The sequence below is a fragment of the Saimiri boliviensis genome, chromosome 2 (assembly GCF_048565385.1).
Source record: "Saimiri boliviensis isolate mSaiBol1 chromosome 2, mSaiBol1.pri, whole genome shotgun sequence".
Classification (NCBI taxonomy): domain Eukaryota; kingdom Metazoa; phylum Chordata; class Mammalia; order Primates; family Cebidae; genus Saimiri; species Saimiri boliviensis.
In genome coordinates this window covers 32,831,434-32,856,198 of record NC_133450.1, presented here as the reverse complement: position 1 = coordinate 32,856,198, position 24,765 = coordinate 32,831,434, and the positions used below count along the sequence as shown (strand labels likewise).

The 24,765-nt window shown below is 43.8% G+C and overlaps 1 non-coding gene and 2 pseudogenes across 1 annotated transcript; 1 reads left to right on the top strand and 2 right to left on the bottom strand.

Annotated features, from left to right (window-relative positions):
• LOC120363996 (putative transmembrane protein 183BP) overlaps positions 1-17,725 on the bottom strand; it is a 29,982-nt pseudogene extending 12,257 nt beyond the window's left edge.
• Positions 17,726-20,872: 3,147 nt separating this feature from the next.
• Positions 20,873-21,478, top strand: LOC101050399 (transgelin pseudogene; annotated as a pseudogene).
• A 938-nt stretch (positions 21,479-22,416) lies between these two features.
• On the bottom strand, positions 22,417-22,557 carry LOC120364039 (U4 spliceosomal RNA). Its single transcript, XR_005579397.1, has one exon. It is a non-coding gene; the product is annotated as a U4 spliceosomal RNA (small nuclear RNA).
• Positions 22,558-24,765: the final 2,208 nt, after the last annotated feature.

Genomic DNA, 24,765 nt, shown 5'->3' with positions numbered 1-24,765 from the left:
TCATGGAGGGAAAGAGAATCAGCAAATGGCAAAAGTCACACACAGATATCAACCCAAAAGTACTCATTTCTCAAGTCAGAACTGAACCAGGTCGTCACTGTAAAATGGTGGATAGTAAAACAAAGTACTGCCACGCGGTTACAGGATGTAAAACAAGATGGAGGCCTGCGGCCAAGTTTGTTACTGACCAGTCTGCCAGGCGGACTTGAACAGCAGGCTTATGGGGGGTCCTAGGTCTACATCCTATCCTAAGGTACCCCTCTTCCTGACAGAATCATACAGAAAGGCATGCAAATCACACCAGACTGGCTATGGCTTAAGACCAACCTCACAAATCCTTTTTCATTAAACAAAACTTTACAGAGAATATAAACAGTGATCCTTGTCATTCCTTTTATCAGTTTGTACGGGGAGAGAGAGGCCAAAAGAATGAATGATAAAACTTTAACCCTTTTGCCAGAATGTCAGCCTTCTAGGTTCCCTTCCTCTGAGTTCAATTCTAAGGCAACCAGTTTAAGGTTCGGAATATTAATTTTTCCCAGTTTGGAGGATGGATCCAAGGGTAGTATGCTGTAATATGGGGACACAATTACCCATCTGAGAAGAGAGAACAGAGGTGAAAAAAGGAAATAAAGAAGTTTTGTTTTCTTTCCAAAGGAGTCCCAGAGGTTCCGGATGCATTTGAAAGGGGTAAAGAATGAAGATGAATGGCTACTCATCTAGAAAGAGGGGAGCAAATCATTCCTACCTCCCTTCTCTTCCCAGCAAATATCCAGGGTATGTGAGGGAGAGACAAGAGAGGCGTCCCTTTCCTTGTTTCTTTCCTTGTATCCCTGAGTCCTAGTGACAATGACAGGGTGCTGCCCATGGGTGTCAATGTGACTTTTCACCCAAGTTAACAGGGGGTTCGGGGGTGGGACTATCCACTCTTATCTACGCACTGCCTTTCCCCCTGCTGTCAGGAGCTTTCAAGTTCCCTGGACCTCATTTATGCCATGGATACTAGCATAACCTCTATTCATGAAACAGGAGGCTTGGCTTAATTGGCAGAATTTAGACATGCTTACTGTGCTATGCCTTTTAACTTCCATTGCCATCAGATCCAGTTTTCTTTCCTAGAGCTTCAACCTGAAGCTTGGAATTGAGTTTGGGACAAGAATGTGTCTCAGCGGGTGCACGGACTCATTAAGTTGCTGGTGAAGCTGTGGAATTGGGTCCTCCTACAACAAGGGATAGAAAACAGTGTCTTGTGAATCGGGGTCCTGGCCTATTAAAAGGACTTTCAAGAAAAAAAAAATTGTCTGGCATGCAGAAGTTCACCTTTCAAGAAAAAAAACTCTGGCATGGGCCGGGCGCGGTGGCTCAAGCCTGTAATCCCAGCACTTTGGGAGGCCGAGGCGGGTGGATCATGAGGTCAAGAGATCGAGACCATCCTGGTCAACATGGTGAAACCCCGTCTCTACTAAAAATACTAAAAATTAGCTGGGCATGGTGGCGTGTGCCTGTAATCCCAGCTACTCAGGAGGCTGATGCAGGAGAATTGCCTGAACCCAGGAGGCGGAGGTTGCAGTGAGCCGAGATCACGCCATTGCACTCCAGCCTGGGCAACAAGAGCGAAACACCGTCTCAAAAAAAAAAAAAAAAAAAAAAACTCTGGCATGAAGAAGCCCCCTGTATTTGCAGGGCTGTGTTATTAGGTTGGTGCAAAAGCAACTGTGGTCACCACCGTGCTAAATAATGGCAAAAATTGCATCTACCTTCTCGCCAACCCATTAACTCCTCACCTGATGGAGAAAAGGAAGAAAAGCTTAAGTGTAGGGCTGGGGAAGATCCCTGAGGAAGAAACCTGTTATTCTAATGCAAATGGTTTCTCCAACAGGGAGAGAATCTTTTCATTCCCATTTCTTCCCTCAGGCTCAGAGCAAGCTGGACCCCTCAGCTGAGGGAGGGGAAGACTCCATGAGCACATGCTGGGTAACAGTGGCCAGCCAGCCTTGAAGGGCCCTGGACCCCCAAGACCACCCTGGGGCCCAGGCAGTGGCTGTGGCTCAGTTCCACACTGTGTGACCACTGATCACAGCATGTGTACTCAGCAGACGTGGCCATGTGCCCCAGCTGGGAGGGAGGGGGGTGGTGGAGAGCCACTGCTCACCTGTCTGTCCCAAGTGCATGCCTGTGGCCATTGGGGTGAGGGTAGAACACCCCTAATATTATAAAAGAAAAAATAGGTGTCATTATACTAGGTTCTGACAAAAAATAATGAATAAAAGTCATTATTATAGTTCAAAAAAATAAATAAATAGGGAAAATACCATAGAAATGACTGGATTGGACCAACGCTGAGATTCCCGACCCCTGAGAGCGATGGGGTGGGGGCAGCTTTCCCTGCCTTCAGAAGAAGTCTGAGGATGAGAAAGCTCAGAAATTAAAGTGAAAGATATTTTGGGGGCTGCATTTTACTCACCCTTCTGATAAATCCCTGTACAGGCCACAAAAATGTTGCAAAATTTTTGCTCCCTAGTTAGCTAAATCCGGGTTCTTGTCTCATGACCAGGAAAAATTAGGCACATGGACACACTAAAGGGTAAGGAGGACAAAATTTATTAAGTGAAAGGAAAGCTCTCAGCAAAGAGCGTTTCTCCAAGCAGGTTTCTCCCTTACAGTTGAAAACCAGGGCCATCACACATGAGCTGATGAGGCCTGGCTCCTCCCCTGCATAAGGCAGGAATTCCTGATGGCCCCACCCCATGCTCCAGTGCACAGGTGGGCATGCCCAGGCAAGCCATAGGTAGTATCGGAAAAGGCAACATTCTATTGGTTAAAAGGCATTATTCAGGAAGAATCAGTTGGAAAAGGGTGAGCAAACAAGGGCAGAAGTTCTCCCTCTGGGTCACAGGTTTCGTTTGGGACTAGCACTCCAGTCTTTCAGACTTCAGGCTGTTTTAGGCTTGAAAGTGAGGTTTTAGCCTGGGGACTCTTCCCTATCTGCCTAAGCATTTGTCTGTCTCTTGCTTTTATCAGTGGTACATTTTAGGTACATATAGTAAAAGCAAAAGAAACAATTCTATACAGTACATACATACTACATATATATGTACTATATAGAATATATGTACTATACAGAATATTTGTACTATATGTATAGTATATACCATACTATATATAGTACATACTATACTACATGCATGCCATACTCTATGTATAGTATCTTTGTGTTCATATATGTACTATATATTCTGTGTATGACATACATATATAGTACATACATGTAGTACACATATGTACTATATGTATATAGTACATATGTTATTGTATATGTGCATATGATACAGGAGAGGGGCAGGGAAGTGCTGGGTAGAGAAGGGTGGGGTCCCTGGTGAGGGTTCCATCCTCAACCCCATGTCCACAAACCTAAATGAGGACAGATTTCTATTTTCACACCCATGAAGTTGCCTTTTGGCCCACCACGCCCCTCATCCTGTGCCCATAAAAACTTGAGATCTCAGCGGGCACACACACAAGCAGCTGGACATTGAGAGAAGCAGAAGACAGACACCAGCAGACACCACTAGGCCACTGACGGCAGAATAATTCAACGCCCAGGGGAATTCAGGCAGGGGAGGTTGGAGGAGAGCCTGGCTGCGGGACAACTCAAGTCCAGGGGAAGACCACCTTCCCACTCCACCCTTTTTCTGGCTCCCTATCCAGCTCACTGAGAGCTACTTCCACCACTCAATAAAACCTTGTACTCCTTCTCCAAATCCACATGTGATCCGATTTTTCCAGTACACTAGGGCAAGAACTCAGGATACAGAAAGCCCTCTGTTTTTGCGATAAGGCGAAGGGTCTAATTGAGCTGATTAACACAAGCCACCAGCAGATGGCAAAGCTGAAAGAACACACTGTAATACACACCCTCTGGGGCTTCTCGAGCTGTCAACACTCAACCCTGGACTCTACCGTGGGGTTGGAGCCAAAAAAAACGTTCCCCATGACCCACCCACCTGCATGCTCCCCCTACAGTTTGAGAAGTGGGGCACCAAAGAAGCAAGCCACACCCCTGTCACACACCCTGTGAAGGGGATAAGGGAACTCCTCCTGTTTCACATATAGTACATATAGTACACATATCTGTGTTATATTTTAATTACATACATTAATAATAATTTTAACTCTTAGTAACGTTAATTTGCAGTGAACAGTCAAGGAAGCAATCAATTTTGAACTGTTTTACATCAGTATTTGTGGATGAAGGACATCTCCTAATTTTTAAAAAGATAGGTTTCCTCAATTTTTTAATGTTTCTTTTATTTATTTATTTATTTATTTATTTATTTAGAGGCAGAGTCTTGCTCTGTTGTCCAGACTGGAGTGCAGTGGCATGATTTCAGCTCACTGCAACCTCTGCCTCCTGGGTTCAAGTGATTCTCCTGTCTCAGCCGGAATTACAGGCGCATGCCACCATGCCTGGCTAATTTTTGTACTTTTAGCAGAGACGGGGTTTTGTCATGTTGGCTAGGCTTGTCTCAAACTTCTGATCTCAGCTGATCTGCCTGCCTCAGCCTCTCAAAGTGCTAGGATTATAGGTATAAGCCACCACACCCAGCCAGATTTTTATGTTTCTTAACAGATCCAAATATATTTAACTTCTATGTATTTAACTTCTATAAAAACAAGATGCTGAAGTATGTAAACTAAAGTTATGCTTAATAATAAATGTTTCAGTACTTTAACTTACTTAGAAATTATTCAGACATTGAATGACTTTCAATTAATTAATTTAACATGATTTTAAGATTTTAAGCTGCCGAAAAGATTTTTGAAACTATGATAAATTAATTTATAAACTTTTCTGCGATTCACATTCACCTGCATTACTCATTCTTTACCATTATGCTTGAATTGCTCACTAAACAAAGCTAGCCATTGAAGAAGCATAACCACTCTCTACAGGTTCATGTTGCCCGCTGCTTAGACAGAGCCAATTTATAAAGACAGGAGAATTGCAATACAAAAAGAGTAATTCATGCAGAGCTGGCTTTGGGGGAGATGGAGTTTTATTATTACTCAAATCAGTCTTCCTGAGCATTTGGGAATCGGAGGGGTTTTTGTTTGTTTGTTTGTTTTCTTATGTTTTGTTTTTTGTGATTTTTTTTTGAGACGGAGTTTCACTCTTGTTACCCAGGCTGGAGTGCAATGGCGCGATCTCAGCTCACCGCAACCTCCGCCTCCTGGGTTCAGGCAATTCTCCTGCCTCAGCCTCCTGAGTAGCTGGGATTACAGTCACGCGCCACCATGCCCAGCTAATGTTTTGTATTTTTTTTTTTTTTTTTTTTTTTTAGTAGAGACGGGGTTTCAGCTTGTTGACCAGGATGGTCTTGATCTCTTGACCTCGTGATCCACCCGCCTTGGCCTCCCAAAGTGCTGGGATTACAGGCAGGCTGGAGCCACAGCACCCAGCTGGTTTTTTTTTAGACAGAGTTTCGCTCTTGTTACCCAGGCTGGAGTGCAATGACGCGATCTCGGCTCACTGCAACCTCCACCTCCTGGGTTCAGGCAATTCTCCTGCCTCAGCCTCCCGAGTAGCTGGGACTACAGGCGTGCGCCACCATGCCCAGCTAATTTTTGTATTTTTAGTAGAGACGGGGTTTCACCATGTTAACCAGGATAGTCTCAATCTCTTGACCTCGTGATCCACCCGCCTCGGCCTCCCAAAGTGCTGGGATTATAGGCATGAGCCACCGCGCCCTGCAGGAATCAGAGTTTTTAAGAATAATTTGGTGGGTAGGGGCTGGGAAAGTGGGGAGTGCTTACTGGTCAGGTTGGAGATGGACTCATAGGGAGGTCAAGTGAGTGTTCTTGCTTGTGGTCTTCTTTTCCTGGATGGGATCACAAAACTGGTACAACTAGCTTACCAGTCTGGGTGGTGTCAGTTGATCCATGGAGTACAGGGTCTGCAAAATGTCTCAAGCATTGATCTTAGGTTCTACAGTAGTTACACTTTCCCCAGGAGCAATTTGGGGAGGTTAAGAATCTTGCAGCTGGAGGCTACATGGCCACTAAACCATAATTTCTAATCCTGTAGCTAATTTATTAGTCCTATAAAGGCAGACTGGTTCCCAGGCGAGAAGGGGTTTTTTTCTTTGTTTGTTTTATTTTTGTGTTCCCTCTGTGACTCTAGCCAAAGATTTTTTTTCCTTTCTTTTCTTCTTTTTTTTTTTTAAGAAGGGTTTTTTTGTTTGTCTGTTTTGTTTTTTCCGGAAAAAGGCTATTATCAATTTTGTTTCAGAGTTAAACTATAAACTAAATTCCTTCCCAAGGTTAGTTCGACCTATGCCCAAGAATGAAAAAGGACAGCTTAAAGGTTAGAAGCAAGATGGAGTCGGTTAGGTCTGATCTCTTTCACTGTCATAATTTCCTCGGTTATAATTTTTCCAAAGTCAGTTTCAGAAGTTCAGAAGACATGACCCCAAAATATGTTGCTTTTGTATACTATTGCTACTAACAGGTATGCAAAGCAAGGCTTTAAAAATTCTCCTTATTTGTCTAAAGACAGATTTTCCAAAGGAATCCAAATGCCATCAATCCTGTTGTTACAGGAAAGGGGTCCTGATCCAGACCCCAAGAGCAGGTGCTTGGCTCTTGTACAAGAACGAATTCAGGGTGAGTCCGTAAAGTGAAAGCAAGTTTATTAGGAACACAAAGGAACAAAAGAATGGCTACTCCATAGAAATGCACGTTTTTGTGGTTATTTCTTGATTATATATGCTAAATAAGGGGTGGATTATTCATGTCGGCCCTTTTTAGACTATATAGAGTAACTTCCTGATGTTGCCTCAGCATTTCATCGCCATCATGGTGTTGGTGAGTTTTAGCTGGCTTCTTTACTGCAACCTGTTTTATCAGCAGGGTCTTTATGACCTGTATCTTTTGCCGACCTCCTATCTCATCCTGAAACTTAGAATGCCTTAGCTGTCTGGGAATACAGCCCAGTAGGTTTCAGTCTCATTTTGCCCAGCCCCTATTCAAGATGGAGTTGCTCTGGTTCAAATGCTTCTGACATTCTCCCCTAGGTAGTTCCAGAAACCAGGGAAGATGGACTATTATCACTGGAGAGGAGGTTGCATCACACCAAGACAGACCTTGTCACAAACCATGACTCATTTTTCTAAGGGCCCATTCATCTTTCCCCCCAACCATTCCCTACTTCAGGCCTAAATACCACCATTTGCCCAAACCAAGGAAGGAGGGTATAAGTAAAGGTCCAGCTAAGACAAGATGACCAGGAAAAGCACCTTAAACAAAGGTAAGGCTTGTTAAACAAATTTAAATCAATGCCTTTTCGATTTAAAGAGTTTCCAGAGGCTTAGCTCTCTCTGTCTCTTTCCATTGCACAGAGGCAGACACTCTTACAAATAGAGATTTCCTTCACAGATGTGATTTTCTTTTATAAAAGGGTTTCAAAATAGCCAGATAAATGCCAGAAAGGATTTAGTTCAATAGGTGGTCTTTTTAACTTAGCCTCTGTTGCTTAGCTAAATTACTGAGTTTAGAGTGGAGCCCAGTAATGAAGAGGACAGAGAAAGCGTTCTCTATTCCTGGACTCATCCTGGATAGCTTTGAAAAACAGAAATAAGCCTACTTTACCTGAGGCCCTACCTTTTATAAGCACTTTATTCAGCTTACTTTCCACCTTGGGGCAGGACAGTAACTAAGCCAAAATGTTAACAAATTCTGTTTCCTTTATCAATTAGTCATTTGAGATCTTTAGTTGTCTATTGTAAAGAGCCTTTAAAAGAGGCAACGAAAATGTCAAAAATTTTTTTAGAAGCTTCTGCACATCAATAGGCATCCCGGGTGAACCTAATTCGGGTGCCCTCATTTTTAAATGCACTTCTTAAAGTGCAGTGTTGTTCATTTGAATGTTCCACCATAATTTTTTTTTTTTTTTTTTTTTTTTTTTTTTGAGATGGAGTTTCACTCTTGTTACCCAGGCTGGAGTGCAATGGTGCGATCTCGGCTCACTGCAACCTCCACCTCCCGGGTTCAGGCAATTCTCCTGCCTCAGCCTCCTGAGTAGCTGGGATTACAGACACGCGCCACCATGCCTGGCTAATTTTTTTGTATTTTTTTAGTAGAGAGGTGGTTTCACCATGTTGACCAGGATGGTCTCGATCTCTTGACCTCGTGATCCACCTGCCTTGGCCTCCCAAAGTGCTGGGATTACAGGTTTGAGCCACCGTGCCCGGCTCCACCATAATTTTAAATCATCTTTAGTAAGATTCCTTCATTTTTGCAAGCATTTGCTGCTGCCTAATACTTATATACTATGTATACATAAAGGCAGGCATACCAGGAAGGTGGAGTACTCGCTCTGTCGCCAAGGCTGTCAGGCAGTGGTGCGATCTCAGTTTTGAAATACTCAGTTCTTCAAAAATTAAGGATCCCATTTTTTTTTTTTTTTAAGAGACAGGGTTTCACTGTGTTGGCCAGGATGGTCTCGATCTCTTGACCTCGTGAACCGCCCGCCTCGGCCTCCCAAGGTGCTGGGATTACAGGCGTGAGCCACCGCACCTGGCCAAGGATCCTGTTTTTATGTTGATTCCTGGCTTTTGCTCTAAGATCTCCTTGGCCAAGTTAGCTCATGATTTTTCCCTATCCAAGTGTGTAAGAAAAGGAAACAAAGGAGAAAGAACACAAAATCTTTGCAAATTCCCAAAATTTGTTAGAGTTCATACCCACTTCACTAATTGCCATTTACTGCCAGTTTCCGTCAACCCAGTCAGACATCTGAGGGCTCTAACCAGATCCAGTCTAGTTAATTATCAAATCTGATTTGATCCCGGACCGAGTACAGTTTTTGTTGTGACTTCTGAACCAAATCCAGATTAAAAAAACTTGCTCAAACTCAGACAGCAGCAAACACACATCTGTGGTACTTCAGCATCTAAGACAGAACTGGTCCAGGATCTCCAGTTGCTGCGAGAGCAGTGGACGCCACGGGCCCAGCAGGCACCTTGCTTGGTCACTCCATCCTCCTGGGGGTAATTAGAAGCTCTACTTTGTGGGGGATTTTGTTTGTTTTTTTCTATTTTGAGACAGGGTCTCATTCTGTTGCCTAGGCTGGAGTACAGTGGTGCAATCACAGCTCACAAGAGCCTTGAACTCCTGGGATCAGGTGATCCTCTCACCTCAGCCTCCCTAGTAGCTAGGACTACAGGCACGTGCTACCACACCCAGCTAATTTTCTACTTTGTCTTTTTTTTTTCTTTGATCTTGTCCCCATTTTGAAAACCTTACTATAATTTTTTACTTTGGATTCCCTTCTGATGCCATCGATTAAAAGAAAAACTTTAGACAAATTATATTTAACAAATTTTAATTGAGTAAATAAAGATTCTCAGCCGAGCACAGTGGCGCATGCCTGTAATACCAGTACTTTGGGAGGCCGAGGCAGGCGGATCATGAGGTCAGGAGTTTGAGACCTGCCTGGCTAACAAAGTGAAACCCTGTCTCTACTAAAAATACAAAACAATTAGCTGGGCGTGGTGGCAAGTGCCTGTAGTCCTAGCTACTTGTGGGGGTGCTGAGGCAGGAGAATCACTTGAACCTGGGAGGCAGAGGTTGTACTGAGTAGAGATTGCACCACTGCATTCCAGCCTGGATGACAGTGCAAGGCTCTGTCTCAAAAAAAAAAAAAAAAAATTCTTGAATCAAACAGTCACCAGAAGCCAAACAGACTCAGAGTGGCTCTAGGGCTGCCACATGGTCAGGTAATATTTATGGACAGAAAAAGGAAAGTGACCTGTGGAAAACATAAGTGAAGTACAGAAACAGCTGGATTGGCTACAGCTGGGCATTTGCCTTATTTGAACCTGGTGTGAACAGTTGGCGGACTGTGGTTAACTGAAATTTGGCTGCTGTGATTGGCTGAGACTCAGTTACCAGTCTGCTTATGCATCAAATTAGGTTACAGTTCACTGTATATGGAGAAAACTTTAGGCCAGACTTAAAATACATGTAGAGGCAGCTTTAGGCCAGACAGCCTAGATCATTTTGATCAAAATTTGTGAATGATCCATGGGGTAGCCTCTTTCTTTTGTTCAATGTGTCTGTAGAGGGAAATGTTTTCTCAGCTCCGTCATTCTACTCTTAGCTTCCCTGAGTAGTTTAACTGGTGGAAATGACAGCAATACTCAAAGCCCTTAAGCCAAGCAGAACTTGCACTATCAGTTCCAGTCTGTTCTGAAAGTATTCATATATGGCTAAGGCTTTTTCTGCAAATGTGGAAAAGCTTACCTTGGTATACTAAGTTGCCAGGAAAATCATGTATGAATCAATGTGACTTCCATGTTACATGAGTATCACTCATGTCAAAGGAACATGCATTGCCTCAAAAAGAATTGTAACTGCTATGTTGTGATTGTGTTTTCCAAATTCATATATTGAAACCCTTGCCCACAATGTGATAGCATTTGGAGATGGGGCCTTAGGTTTAGATGAGGTGATGAGGTAGGTTCCTATATTAGGCCATTCTTGTGTTGCCATAAAGAAATACCTGAAGTTGTGGGTAATCTATAAAGAAAAGAGGTATGTCTAGTTCACCGTTCAATAGGCTGTGTAGGAAGCATGGTGCTGGCATTTGCTTCAGGTCAGGGCCTCAGGAAGTTAAAATCATGGCAGAAAGGAAGAGGAGCCAGCCTCCAGACATGTCAGAACATAATTTTTTGTTGTTTAAGCCACTCAATCCATAACATAGACTGGGTATTATGGCACCCAGTGCCATAACATGTTATGTTACAGCAGTCCAAGCTGACTTAGTAACCAACATAATATGACAGAGAAGGAGCATAGTAAAGAGAGCACGTAACTCTAGAAGGGGTGGGGGTTGGAGAGAAATTCAGTTGAGGAGAACGAGATGTCAGGAAAATCTTACCATATGAGATACTTCCAACAATTGAGTCTAATCTACAGGAACAGAAAGTTATTGTCCAAATGGTCTCTAAGGAGAGCTGGGAACATTAAAAACAGGAGATGTAGCAGTAATCTTTTTTATAGGCTGTCAATTGCTGTGGAACCTATAGCTTCAAACCTATTGGTTTTCCATGAACTTTATAATGATGTCTTGGTCTGTGCCTTTTTAATGTACAAACATCACACAACGAACCCACCCCCATGACAGTATGTATTTTTTGTTGTCATGTTGTTTCCTAGTAAGGTGATCCATTTGCATTGTTTCAACCACATTCCTCTGATTGGTCATCTTCTTTTTTTTTTTTTTTTTTTTTTGAGACGGAGTTTCACTCTTGTTACCCAGGCTCCCAGGCTGGAGTGCAATGGCGCGATCTCGGCTCACCGCAACCTCCGCCTCCTGGGTTCAGGCAATTCTCCTGCCTCAGCCTCCTGAGTAGCTGGGATTATAGGCACGTGCCACCATGCCCAGCTAATTTTTTGTATTTTTTTTTTTTAGTAGAGACGGGGTTTCACCATGTTGACCAGGTTGGTCTCGATCTCTCAACCTCGTGATCCACCCGCCTCAGCCTCCCAAAGTGCTGGGATTACAGGCTTGAGCCACCGCGCCCGGCCTGATTGGTCATCTTCTGAACAATGGATGCATTTACAGATGGCTGGCCAGGTTCAGGAGAGCAGGCTGCAGCCATTAAACAGATAAAGTAGGCTCACCACATTCTGGAATTGAAACCTTGATCTTGGTTACACCAGAAAGTGCTCTAACCAGTTGAACAAACTAGGCCTCTATGAAGCTGGAACTGTCAGCTGGGGGATGCTTACGCAGAACAGAACATTCATGCTTCTGCTTCCATATGTATCACATATGTGTTCTTCTCAACTGGTTTTGTACATTTCCATCTTTGCCTTAAATGTATTCATATAGCACTCTTTAAATATTCGAATTATAATGAAGAAAAGAGAAGGAACTGAAATGGTTCCATTCCATTTCTCACTGGGAAGTTGATTCTGTGCACTCTATTTCTGAATATTTTCTATCAGCCTATCACTGTGGGATGTTGGAGGGAGGAAGAGAAGACAAAATGTGACACAATTGAAAAAGAATAAAGAAGAAAATTAAATACTTGGGTGGGAGACCACCTGGGAATACCAGGTGCTGTAGCCTCTTCAAAAAATAAAAAAATTAAATAAATAAATAAAAGAAAATTAAAATCATTAACCATTATTAATTATTTTTAATGTGCTTCCTTTTTTAAATTCCAGAATAACTCAGGGAGGGTAGGCGTAATTTTTAGGTATGATTTACCAGTGAAAAATAGAAGCTTAGAGAAATGAAGTAATGGCTGGAAAGTCACAGCTAGAACTCAGAGTGAAAATTCCCACCCAAGAAATCTGACTCCAGATTCTACATTCCTAATCTCTGCTATGTTGCTTTCCTGAAATGAGGAAAGAATAAAAAAGGAGTAAATTAGGGCCAAGCACGGTGGTTCATGCCTGTAATCCCAGCACTTTGGGAGGCCGAGGCGGGTGGATCACAAGGCCAAGAGATCCAGACCATCCTGGTCAACATGGTGAAACCCCATCTCTGCTAAAAATACAAAACATTAGCTGGGCATGGTGGCGCGTGCCTGTAATCCCAGCTACTCAGGAGGCTGAGGCAGGAGAATTGCTTGAACCCAGGAGGCGGAGGTTGTGGTGAGCCGAGATCGCACCATTGCACTCCAGCCTGGGTAACAAGCGCGAAACTCCATCTCAAAAAAAAAGAAAGGGGTAAATTAGTGACAAGAAAGGGAGAGCTGAATGAGAGGGACAAAGAAAGGAGGAAGGACATCAAGCAGTTTCTACACTCTAGAAAATAATTGAGCAGAATTAACAAAAGAGGAGTACTTTCCTCAATGCTCTCTCTACCGTTAAAAAATAAGCCAGGGCCGGGCGCGGTGGCTCAAGCCTGTAATCCCAGTACTTTGGGAGGCCGAGGCGGGTGGATCACGAGGTCGAGAGATCGAGACCATCCTGGTCAACATGGTGAAACCCCGTCTCTACTAAAAGTGCAAAAAATTAGCTGGGCATGGCGTGCCTGTAATCCCAGCTACTCAGGAGGCTGAGGCAGGAGAATTGCCTGAGCCCAGGAGGCAGAGGTTGCGGTGAGCCGAGATCGCGCCATTGCACTCCAGCCTGGGTAACAAGAGCGAAACTCCGTCTCAAAAAAAAAAAAAAATAAGCCAGGCAGTGCAGCACATGCCTGTAATTCCGGTGACTAAGGAGACTGATGTAGGAGAATTACTTGAGCCCAGGAGTTTGAGGCCAACCTGGGCAACATAGCAAGACCTTGTCTCTAAAAAAAAAAATTTTTTTTAAGTAACTACAGTGTCTTGTTTTTCTAACTTTGTACAGTGCTTAGAACAACACTATCTAAACAGCATGTGTTCCGTAAACCCTGTTGACTAACCAATGGATTTGCACAAGAAGCACTGAAAGACTCTTAGGCCAGCAGATATATTGTAAGATTCATGACAATGAGATCTCTTCGATGACACTTTTTCCATTGCTTACTGCTTGTCTCAAGTGAGAAGGCCATAAAAGCCAACCTTTCATTGAAGTGGCCCCCGTAAAATTGTCTCCTGTGTAAGGGGTGTTGTAGTGACTCTCCTTCACAGGTTCTACTGCAGCTCCAGGGTGGCCCCTGAGTGATCTGAACCCCACCCCATCCCCATTGCTAGTAAATGGGTCTAGAGTAGGCAGACCAAGGCCAATTGGGACCAATGAGTCATAAAGAGGAGTTTTCCAAGCACTTCTGGAAAATAAGCTTTCTTACCCTTCAGAAAGAGTCACAGGAAGTTAGTAGGAGGTGAAAAGGGAAGCAATTAACCCAGCAACTACTAGAAGCCTTCCAAAACTCAGATATCTTTCCCCAGAATGAAGTCAGCATTGGGGATAGCACAGCAGAGAGCTGGCAAGAGCCACTGGATCCACAGTCCTGAACCCCACCCAACCTTTGACATCCTGTACTGAAGCCAATGCATTTCTTTTCTTTTCTTTTTTTTTTTTTGAGACGGAGTTTCACTCTTGTTACCCAGGCTGGAGTGCAATGGTGCAATCTCAGCTCACTGCAACCTCTGCCTCCTGGGTTCAGGCAATTCTTCTGCCTCAACCTCCTGAGTAGCTGGGATTACAGGCATGCACCACCATGCCCAGCTAATGTTTTGTATTTTTTTTAGTAGAGACGGGGTTTCACCATGTTGACCAGGATGGTCTCGATCTCTTGACCTCGTGATCCACCCACCTTGGCCTCCCAAAGTGCTGGGATTACAGCCTTGAGCCACTGCACCCGGCAAACCAATGTATTTCTTATGATAAAAGCTAGTTTGAAGTTGAGTTAGGATTTCTGTCCCACATTTTACAGCATCCTACTGATGCAGGCTGGTAAACATAAAACATGGTAAACATGCCGGGCGTGGTGGCTCAAGCCTGTAATCCCAGCACTTTGGGAGGCCGAGGTGGGTGGATCACGAGGTCAAGAGATCGAGACCATCCTGGTCAACATGGTGAAACCCCGTCTCTACTAAAAATACAAAACATTAGCTGGGCATGGTGGCGTGTGCCTGTAATCCCAGCTACTCGGGAGGCTGAGGCAGGAGAATTGCCTGAACTCAGGAGGCGGAGGTTGCAGTGAGCCGAGATCTCGCCATTGCACTCCAGCCTGAGTAACAAGAGTGCAACTCCGTCTCAAAAAAAAAAAACCGTGGTAAACACACGTGGCCTGATTTTACCCGTAGCGTGGTTAACTGGTTCAAGCTATTCTTTCCCATCGGTGATTACGATCATACGCTCACCTGAAGGTGAAGCCTTTCTCCTGTCATGGCTACCTGGCTGAAAAAGCTCAGGCAGGGTTTCCATTCCTATAATTTCTTCCCATCCATCCGTCCATCCATCCGATAGATTAATAAATTTTTATCAAGCACTTACTGGGAACAAGACATTTTGCTAGGCACTGTAAAGCCACCAAAAAGAAAAAATATCAGATGCTCATTGTGCTCAGAGACCTTATACTCTAAATGAGGAGAAAAAAATATGTACATAATTAACAATGGCAAAATGTAGAAAATTATTAAGTGTCACTAAACACAGTGCCACAGTAGATCAATGAAAGGAAGAGACCGTTTCCAGCTGGGAGGATTAGGGCCATTTTTGTAAAGAAGATGGATTTTATGCTAGATGTTGGATGATCCTGAACTAGCACAGAGGAAATGAGCATTCCTGGCAGAGAAGAGCAGGAGAAAAGGCCTAGCAGAAAATCACAGAGAAAGGATGGGAAACAATTGGCTGGAAAATTAGGTTGGAACTTGAAAGGTTCAGTGAGGCCAAATAGTGAAAAGATAAAATTCCAGGTCGAGATCTTACTCTGTGGGCATTAGGTTGAGTTTTGAGTCAGGTATGAGCTGGGCAATAGAATGTGGTTTTGAAAGAAGAGTATTCAAGACAGAGCACAGCAGGATCAGATAGAACCTCGGTGGGCTGGTTTCTCTGACATAGGCAGGAAACAGTCTTCTGCAATGGTGAGCCAGGCTGGACGATATGGGAAACTCTGCTTGTGAGGCAGGAAGGTCTAGAATGAAGGGCAGTTACCCAGATTCTGGGAGCATCAAGTCACTCCTTCATCAGTCAGGCCCAGGAAGCACGTTTATGAGCAGTCAGATTAGAAAACCTGTGGGCAGCACCATGTGGACTGACAGGAAATAGGTGAGCGCCACGTGTTTCCAGGCGCCAGACAGGTGAGCATCTGAGCAAAGACAGAAGCCAAAGCAGTGCAAACCTGGGAAAGACAGGAGCAAAGCAGCTCAGGAGCTGACTGGGAAGCAGCATCCGAGGCCCAGATACAGTGTCCAGGCAAAGGGCCAAGAGCCCGGTCAAGGACCACAACTGTGTCATAGAGACAAAGTGAAGAGAGCACAGGTTTCGGAGTCAAGCAGACTCAGGTTTGAATCCAAGACTATCTTATGTGCTGTGTAAACCTGGGCAAGCCACTTAACCTCTCTGAGGCTTCTGTTTCCTTGGCTAAAAAGGGACATCATAATGACTACCTCAAAGAGTTGTTATAAGGAGTATAAATAATATATGAAGAGTGACTAGCAATTGGAGCACTCAATAAATGAGAGCTATTGTTATTATCACTGTTACCCTCATTATTTATATTGAACTGCAGAGATTGCTTTGGCTCAGGCTGAGAAATAAAGCAAGTGAGAGGCTTTGCCAAGAACAGAGAAACCACCAGGAGGGGGAGTGGGCCTCTGCAGATTTGATCACAAATGCTCTCTCGCTTATGTATTAGTCAGTTGTCACTGTTGATTTATGCATTTGTTCTTATACTCAGTGATATCAACAGCATTGTCTCCATTGCCATCACTCTCTCCAACAAAAATAAGAAGAACTTTAGATTTCTGTTAAAACAGCTAACAGGCTGTGTTCTGCCTCTGGGATAGCTCTTCATCCTTTCTGTGGAGCGAGCTGCCCTTGGTATTCAGGGATACCACCTGCCCCGAGTTGCTGACAACCATCTCTGTGGTTTCTGGCCAGATCTCATTAGCTAAGTGAGGTTAAGCCCAGGGAGGTTAAATGCTGATAGGGGAGAGGGTGTGAGGGATACACAGATGGTTACAGGAGTTGGGATGGCATGGCTGACCCAGCCTAGTGTTAGGTAGAAAACCAAGGTCACAACCTTTTGCAGTCTCTGAGGAGCCATGTGACAGCATATTTCATCAGATGAGGATGCTGGCCACAATGATCCTACATGTTTCCACCTGATACGGTTTACCTGCTCCCTCTACATTCAGTTCATGCTATTAGCGCCCAATCCAACAATAACCAACAATTTATTAAGCCCTTATTGTTTGCCAGGCTGATGACAGGCCAAAATATAAGGCTAAAACACTTTACATATTGTCCCATTTAATCCTCACCACAACTGTATACACTCAGTACTATTATCTTCTCTACTCTACCTATTAATAGAAGTTCAGAGAGGTTAAGCAACCTGTCTAAATCCACATAGCTAGTAAAACTGTAAAGCCAGGTTGGGAGCATGGGTTTTGCTGATTCCAGAGCTCCAGCTCTGAATTAAAATGCTAATTGGTGCTTCTCACACTTTAATTTGCATACAAGTCAGGTGATTTGTTAAAATGAAGGTTTTAATTCTGTAGATCCAGATGGGGCCTGAGACGCTTCATTTCTTAGGTTACATGTATGCTGTCGGGCCATGGGCCACACTTTGAGTCACAAGAGGCTTGTCTGATAGATTTGGTTCACAGTGGTTGGCAGGTTTCTCTTTGAAGGAGGTTGGGTTTTGGTCTTAGGGTTAGGCTAAGAAGCTTTAAAACCAGTCAGAAGGCATGGATTTTAGTTCTATGCCGCATACCAAATCATCACAAATTTATCCCCTTTAAACAACTCCCCAGGTGTTACTTTACAGCTTTTCCCCCAAAACTGGGAAGGGCGTGATTCCTCTCATCTTCTCACAGAACTAAATCAAGATGTCAGCTGGGCAGTGTTCTTTTCTGGAGCTCAAGGGCCTTGTCGAAGCTCATTTTGGTTGTCACAGCTTCAGTTTGTTGCGGTTAGGGGACTGAGGCCCCTGTTTCCTGGCTGGCTGTCAGCCAGGGGCCACTTTTAGTTCCTAGAAACTGCCACATTTCTTACCACCTGCTCGTTTTATCTTCAAAGCCAGCAACGGAGAATCTCCCTTTTGTTGAATTCTTCTCATGCTTCAAATCTCTTTGACTTTTTCTGTCTTTGACCTCCAGACTCAGATTTAAAGGGCTCACGTGATTAGAGCAAGTCCACCCAGACAATCTCCCTATCTTGGTACCTTAATTACATCTGCAAAATCCCTTCGCAGCAGAACCCAAGTTAGTGTTTGATTGAGTAAGTGGGAGAAGGTTCACAGATTGCAGGGGCAGGAAATCTTAGGGGCCAACTTACAATTCTGCCTACCACAAAGCGTTTTGGTTTTCCTGGATGAGCTGCGTTGTTGATTGATCAATGTTTTTAGAGTCGTGGAAATTGAGACTGTATAAGCTTTCTAATTTCTACTTTCATTTCTACTCTCTTGCTGTAAGCCTCTCCTTTGGTACAAAATTTACCAACAATGATTTCAAAATAAAGATGGATAGTCTTAAAGTTGCCAGGAAAAAAAAATGGATTGTCAACTTCCAGCAAATTGAGCTTAGTCCTTTCCTCATTTATTGTATAAACTGAAAGTGTAAAACAGAAATTGATACGTAGATCATTTGGGGTTTTTTACTGACTCATTAGGAATGTCCAGAAATAAGTCTCCAGAAGCTGAGATGTTTATAGAAGGCAGTATTACTCAAGGAACTCTAAGTGCCCTCGGATGACGTGAGCTGACGAATGGTGCCTGCACTTTGAAGAAGGAGAGTTTGTGATGTCTCGACGTCGAAGATCTGACTGAGATCACAGGAATCAAGCCCATCTTTTCTGATTTCTAGTCTATTTTCTTCCAGTGGCACTGCCCTAAGGTTGTATATCTTAGAAAATGTTTACCCAGTATTGTTTTCCTAACTTGCATGTGAGAGAAGTTAGAGTCGAAAGCAAGCAGCTGGAAACCTCCAGGCAGAGAGGATTCCCAGGGGTTCTCTATAGAGGGGAGAGTTCTTTTCTCCCCAAGCAAAGCAGAGAGAGAAGCAACACACATACCCTGTGGATTCTGCGTTTGGAAAGTGTGGTCATGTTGTTCATTTGGGCTGCCGTAACAGAATAACATGCACTGAATTGCTTATAAACCACAGAAATATATTTCTCACGGTTCTGGTGGCTGGGAAGTCCAAAACCAAGGTGCCAGCAGATTTTGTGTCTGGTGAGAGCATTTCCTGGTTCATAGATGGCTGTCTTCATGTGGCAGAAAGGTCAAAGGACTTCTCCAAGATCTCTTTTATAAGGGTGCTAATTCCATACATGAGGGCTACATCTCATTACCTCCCAAAGTCCCACCTCCAAATACATTCATGTAGAGAATTAGGTTTCAATATATAAGTTTGGGAGGACAGACATTCAGTCTAGTGCAGGAACCAACAACAGCCCCTCATAAAGAGATGGAGCTAGGGAGGACAATAAAGTTGACCCTCTATATCCGCAGGTTCTGCATCCACAGACTCAGCCAACTGAGGATCAAAAACACTCAAAAGTCCGGGTGTGGTGGCTCATGCCTGTAATCCAAGCACTTTGGAGGCCAAGGTGGGCAGATCACCTGAGATCGGGAGTTCAAGACCAGCCTGACAAACATGGTGAAACCCAGTCTTTAAAAAAAAATAAAAATAATTAATTAGAAATGTTTAAATATATATTTTAAAAACATAATAAAAATAAATATAAGGGCCGGGCGCGGTGGCTCAAGCCTGTAATCCCAGCACTTTGGGAGGCCGAGGTGGGTGGATCACAAGGTCGAGAGATCGAGACCAACCTGGACAACATGGTGAAACCCCGTCTCTACTAAAAATACAAAAAATTAGCTGGGCATGGTGGCGCATGCCTGTAATCCCAGCTACTCAGGAGGCTGAGGCAGGAGAATTGCCTGAACCCAGGAGGTGGAGGTTGCGGTGAGCCGAGATCGTGCCATTGCACTCCAGCCTGGGTAACAAGAGCAAAACTCCGTCTCAAAAAATAAATAAATAAATAAATAAATATAAAAACAAAAACACTAAAAAAAAATAAAAATAATAAAAGTAATACAGTGTAACAAATATTTACATAGCATTTACATTGTATTAGTATCATAAATAATCTAAAGATGATTTAAAGTATGGAAGGATGTGCATAGGTTATATGCAAGTACTACACCATTTTATATCAGGGACTTGAGATTTTGGTATCCTGGGGTCCTGGAAGCAATCTCTCCCCACTCCGCCCCCAACCAGGGCTGAAGGATAACTGTCCTAGTGATTCCGTTTCTTTGAAGTTCTCCTTAGTACCTCCAAAGCTCTAGCAAGATCATCACACAGGAAATAACGTCATTTTCTTAGCCCACTCACAGCATAGAGAACAATGAAGTGATGGCTGTAGGAAAATCCAAGTGTCTATTGCAACCTCAGGGTGAGGAGGGAAAATTGGTAGTGGTGTTGCTTCCTTTAGAGCTTAAAAGGTACAACTGAGGTGACTGCCCTTCACTCCATTTTTGCTAGCACATAATAAGCTCTGCTTTGCAATTTTGGTCCCATGGCATCATTTTTGAAATATAAATCATAAAAGCAGTGCACTTCTGCCATGCCTGCTGAGACTTGCTTTATCACCCTCTTATTTCAGTGTCAATAAAATGATGCTGTCATTCCAGCTGGGAGGTATTTTGATTGTTCCAGACAGAGAGCTGGCTGATCACATTGTGAGAGAAAGAGTGTGTGTGTGTGTGTGTGTGTGTGTGTGTGTGTGTGTGTGTGCATCCCTTCTGGGGCTGAGAAGGAAATTGTCTTACCTTAATAATAGAAAAACGTATTTTGATGGTAACTGATTACTAAGTTGAGACTTCTTTTTTTTTTTTTTTGCTCATACCTGATGAGGATCCTTTGTAATGTAAGCTGGGACTTTCTATAAAATCTTCTAGGATCATCATAATTTACTAACAGACAAAGAGAATTTCTTGATAAGGGCATCATTAGCAAAAATCTTGCACCATTAGCTTCCAAATAGATGTGTAGGGTAGTAGAGACTAGGAGTAAAATAAGAAGGTTGGAGTAAATGACCTCTAAGGGCCACTTTTATTCAAAGAAAATTCCCCTTTATTTAAAATAAAACAAAGAAAATTCTTTTATTTAAAGACAGCCCTGTCCTGTCTGTCCAAGCCCAGGCACAAGTCTTCACTCCTTCCTGCAAGCCCCAAGGAAGCCCTCTCTCCCCAGACATGGCCAACAAGGGTCCTTCCTATGGCAGGAGCTGCAAAGTGCAGTCCAAAATCGAGAATAAGTACCACAAGGAGCTGGAGGAGCAGCTGGTGGAGTGGATCATAGTGCAGTGTGGCCCTGATGTGGGCCGCCCAGACTGTGGGCGCCAGGGCTTCCAGGTCTGGCTAAAGAACGGCGTGATTCAGAGCAAGCTGGTGAATAGCCTGTACCCTGATGGCCTCAAGTCTGTGAAGGTGTCTGAGAACCTGCCCTCTGGAGTCTCCAAGCAGATGGAGCAGGTGGCTGAGTTCCTGAAGGCAGCTGAGAACTATGGGGTCACCAAGACTAACATGTTCCAGACTGTTGACCTCTTTGAAGGCAAAGACATGGCAGCAGTGCAGAGGACCCTGAAGGCTTTGGGCAGCTTGGCGGTGACCAAGAATGATGGACAGTACTGTGGAGATCCCAGCTGGCTGATGAAGAAAGTGCAGGAGCATAAGAGAGAATTCACAGAGAGCCAGCTGCAGGAGGGAAAGCATGTCATTGGCCTTCAGATGGGCAGCAACGGAGGGGCCTCCCAGGCCGAAATGACAGGCTACAGACAACCTGGGCAGATCATCAGTTAGAGGGGAGAGGGCCAGCCCCACGCCCTGCCCTCCCCCAGCTCCTTGGCTGCAGTCATCCCATTTAGCCTGCCTCACCCACACCCGTGTGGTACCTTCAGCCCTTGCCAAGCTTTAAGGCTCTGTCACTGAGCAATGGTAACTGCACAGGGGCAGCTCCTTCCCCTTCCCCCAGCTCAACTTCTTATCCCAAAGCATCACTGCCCTGGTCCCTCCCTCCCAGCTGCCCCCGCCACCCCTACTGTCTCGCCCCTGAGCAAAGGAGGGGAGAAGCAGGCTGGGGGTAGCCTGGATGTGGCTCAAGTGCATTATCCTCCTTGGCAGCAAAAGCCTGTTGAAGAAGAACCAGCACAGCCTCCCCCTATCTTTTCCTGGAATATTTTTGGGGGTTGAAACTTAAAAAGGAAAAAAAAATACATCAATCTTTTCTCAAAAGAAAAGAAAATTCCAAGCATAACATTGGAAGACCTAGAGATGATGCTAAATGCCTGAAAAGGGAGAATATAAATTTAGGAAGGTAGTAGAAATTTTCTCAGTGATAAAGGAACATGTGAGTATGAGTATTTGCACTTGTATTTGTCTGTTGTGTCTTTAATATTGAGGGGAATTTTTTCTTAAATCTCAGAATGATGGCTCAGTTGATGGCAAAATGGAAAGGATGCCGAGACCAGCCAGAAGCCCAGGAGCAGGGCAGGCATTTCCAGAAGATCTTGGCAGAAAGAGTCAGAACAAAGAAGCAGACTGGCCAACCAGTGCCAGGGAGGGTGTGAGATTAACTGCATCTGGGTGGAGCACAACCCACACACTACAGAGGTCTGGGCAGTCATGAAATCCAACTGGGCTGCTCAGGATAGTGGATGGTAGGGACTGTACCTCAGAGCTCGAGGTTCAGAGACAAGATTTGGATTTTTATTTTATTTTTTCTTTTTGTTTTAATTCAGTCCCTGTAGAGACTGCCAAAAATTGCCAATGCCCGCTATATTTCAAGCTGTCATGGTGGGGTATTGGGAAAAGTTTTCAATTAGCAATAATCGTGCCTCGGGTAAACCTCATGGGCTATGATACTGCCACTGCACAAAGCTGATTTGGTTTTTTCTTTTTAAGGATTAGCAAGAGAAAGAGCACAATCTAGAGGAAATGGAATATCAACAAGGTCACTGAAAAGAGACCTAGGGACAGGCTGTTAGGGACTTGATGTTCAGGAATAAGGCTGGCTACTAGAATCAGAGAAAAGGTTTGTGTAGGTCAAATTTGCAAGGCTGATTTGATGCTATCACATTGAGAAACTCATACTCTGCTTTGCATTTTTGCATTTTTAGTACCTCCAAAGCTGTTTACATTCTCCCAGACTATGGAGATACTCTAGGGCCTAAGTTGGTCCCAGTCGGGCTAATCACCAAATCACAGCATTTGGCAGGTGATTTCAAGAAGTGTAAAATGTGGCTCCCATCCTCAAGGTGTTTATAATCTATTTGGAAAGCAAAGGTTGGCACACATGAGACAGAAATATGTCTACTGTGTCCATTTACTGTGTTATGTACAAGTTGTAGGTATTAAGGAAAAGAAAAATTAGTATGTGCTGGAGACGTCAAGGAGGGCTTCACAGAAGAGGGATGATTTGAAGTTTTTGGTTTTTGGTTTTTGGTTTTTGTTGTTTTTTTTTTTTTATTTTTGAGACAGGGTTTCACTTTATCACCGAAACTAGTGCAGTGGTGTGATCACAGCTCATTGCAGCCTTGACCTCAAGAGATCAGTTGATCCTCCCACCTCAGCCTCCTGAGTACCTGAGACTGCAGATGCACACCACCATGCCCAGTTAATTTTTTGTCTTTTTTGTAGAGACAAGGTTTTGCCATGTTGCCCAGGCTGGTCTCCAACTCCTGGGCCCAAGGGTCCTGCCTACCTGAACCTCTCAAAGTGTTGGGATTACAGGTGTTAGCCACTGCACCCAACCTGGTCTGAAGTTTTTTTAAACGAAGAAAAGCAGAACTGGGGCCCTGGGGGTGGGAGATGTTCATAGGGGTAGAGAGAGGAGAGTAAGAAATATCCTGAGATATTTTTCTCATCATTTCTACCCAAACAGGAATAGTTGAGCCTCTCATTTCTGCAAGGGCAATGGAGCCACTCGTGAGCACTTAGAAAGTAGACAACAGAGGCCGGGTGGTGGCTCACCCCTGTAATCCCAGCACTTTGGGAGGCCGAGGTGGGTGCATGAGGTCAGGAGTTCGAGATCAGCCTGACCAACATGGAGAAACCCCATCTCTACCAAAAATACAAAATTAGCCAGGTGTGGTGGCATATGCCTGTAATTCCACCTACTCAGGAGGCTGAGGCAGGAGATCGCTTGAACCCAGGAGGCAGAGGTTGCGGCGAGCCGAGACCTCACTATTGCACTCCACTCTGGGCAAGAAAAGCAAAACTCTGTCTCAAAAAAAAACAAAACAAAACAAAAAACACAGTAGACAATAAAGAAAGGAAGTGGAGTTTGCTTGATAAGAGAAGAACATTATTAGAATGGTTGTGTTGGTAGCTCCCAGCCTCTTTCTCTGTGGCTGTCTGTTCCAGTCCCCTAGCTAATCTGGCCCTGACTTATAACAGTGCCAACTTCAAGCCTTCAGGGCATTTTCTACAAGCTTTCTGTCTAATGCTTCCCACTCTTATCACTCCCTCCCCTTGTTTTCCTTCCATTTTTTAAATGACTACTATTGAATCAAATTTTCCTATTAATTAAAACCCTTGGGATCTTGGAAACTTAGTCAACTTTCCCCTAATATATGACATAATGATATACATTATGTTTTAATGGCTCTGGATGCCATTGCTGATAGAATAGGTCACCTGTTTAGCATACTCAGGATGAATGTCACCATCAAGATGACTACTCTATACTGAAGAGTATGAGTCAACTCAGTATATTCATCTATCTTTGTGACTTTTTCTTTTCTTTTCTTTTCTTTTCTTAAGAGTTTTAATGTATTCCGTAGGTATTGGCAGTTGCTTTTCCCAGTCTGCTGCTGCTTAAGAAATTTCTAATGGTTAACGTCAGATCCCAGGACACCAGGATAATGCTAAGAAAGGAAATAGTCTCAGAGAATCTTGGTTTTTAGCCATTGTTTCACTCTGCAGGAGCAGAGAGAAACAAGAGCAAGGATAATGTCTTTCCTTTATCAGCTGCTGAAGTAGACCTGATATTTGGGTTGGAAAAGTGTATCAACTCACCTCAATTTAGAGAAATTATTTTTAACCTCAAGAAAATAACATATGCATTGCATCACTGAGGAGGCTCTTCT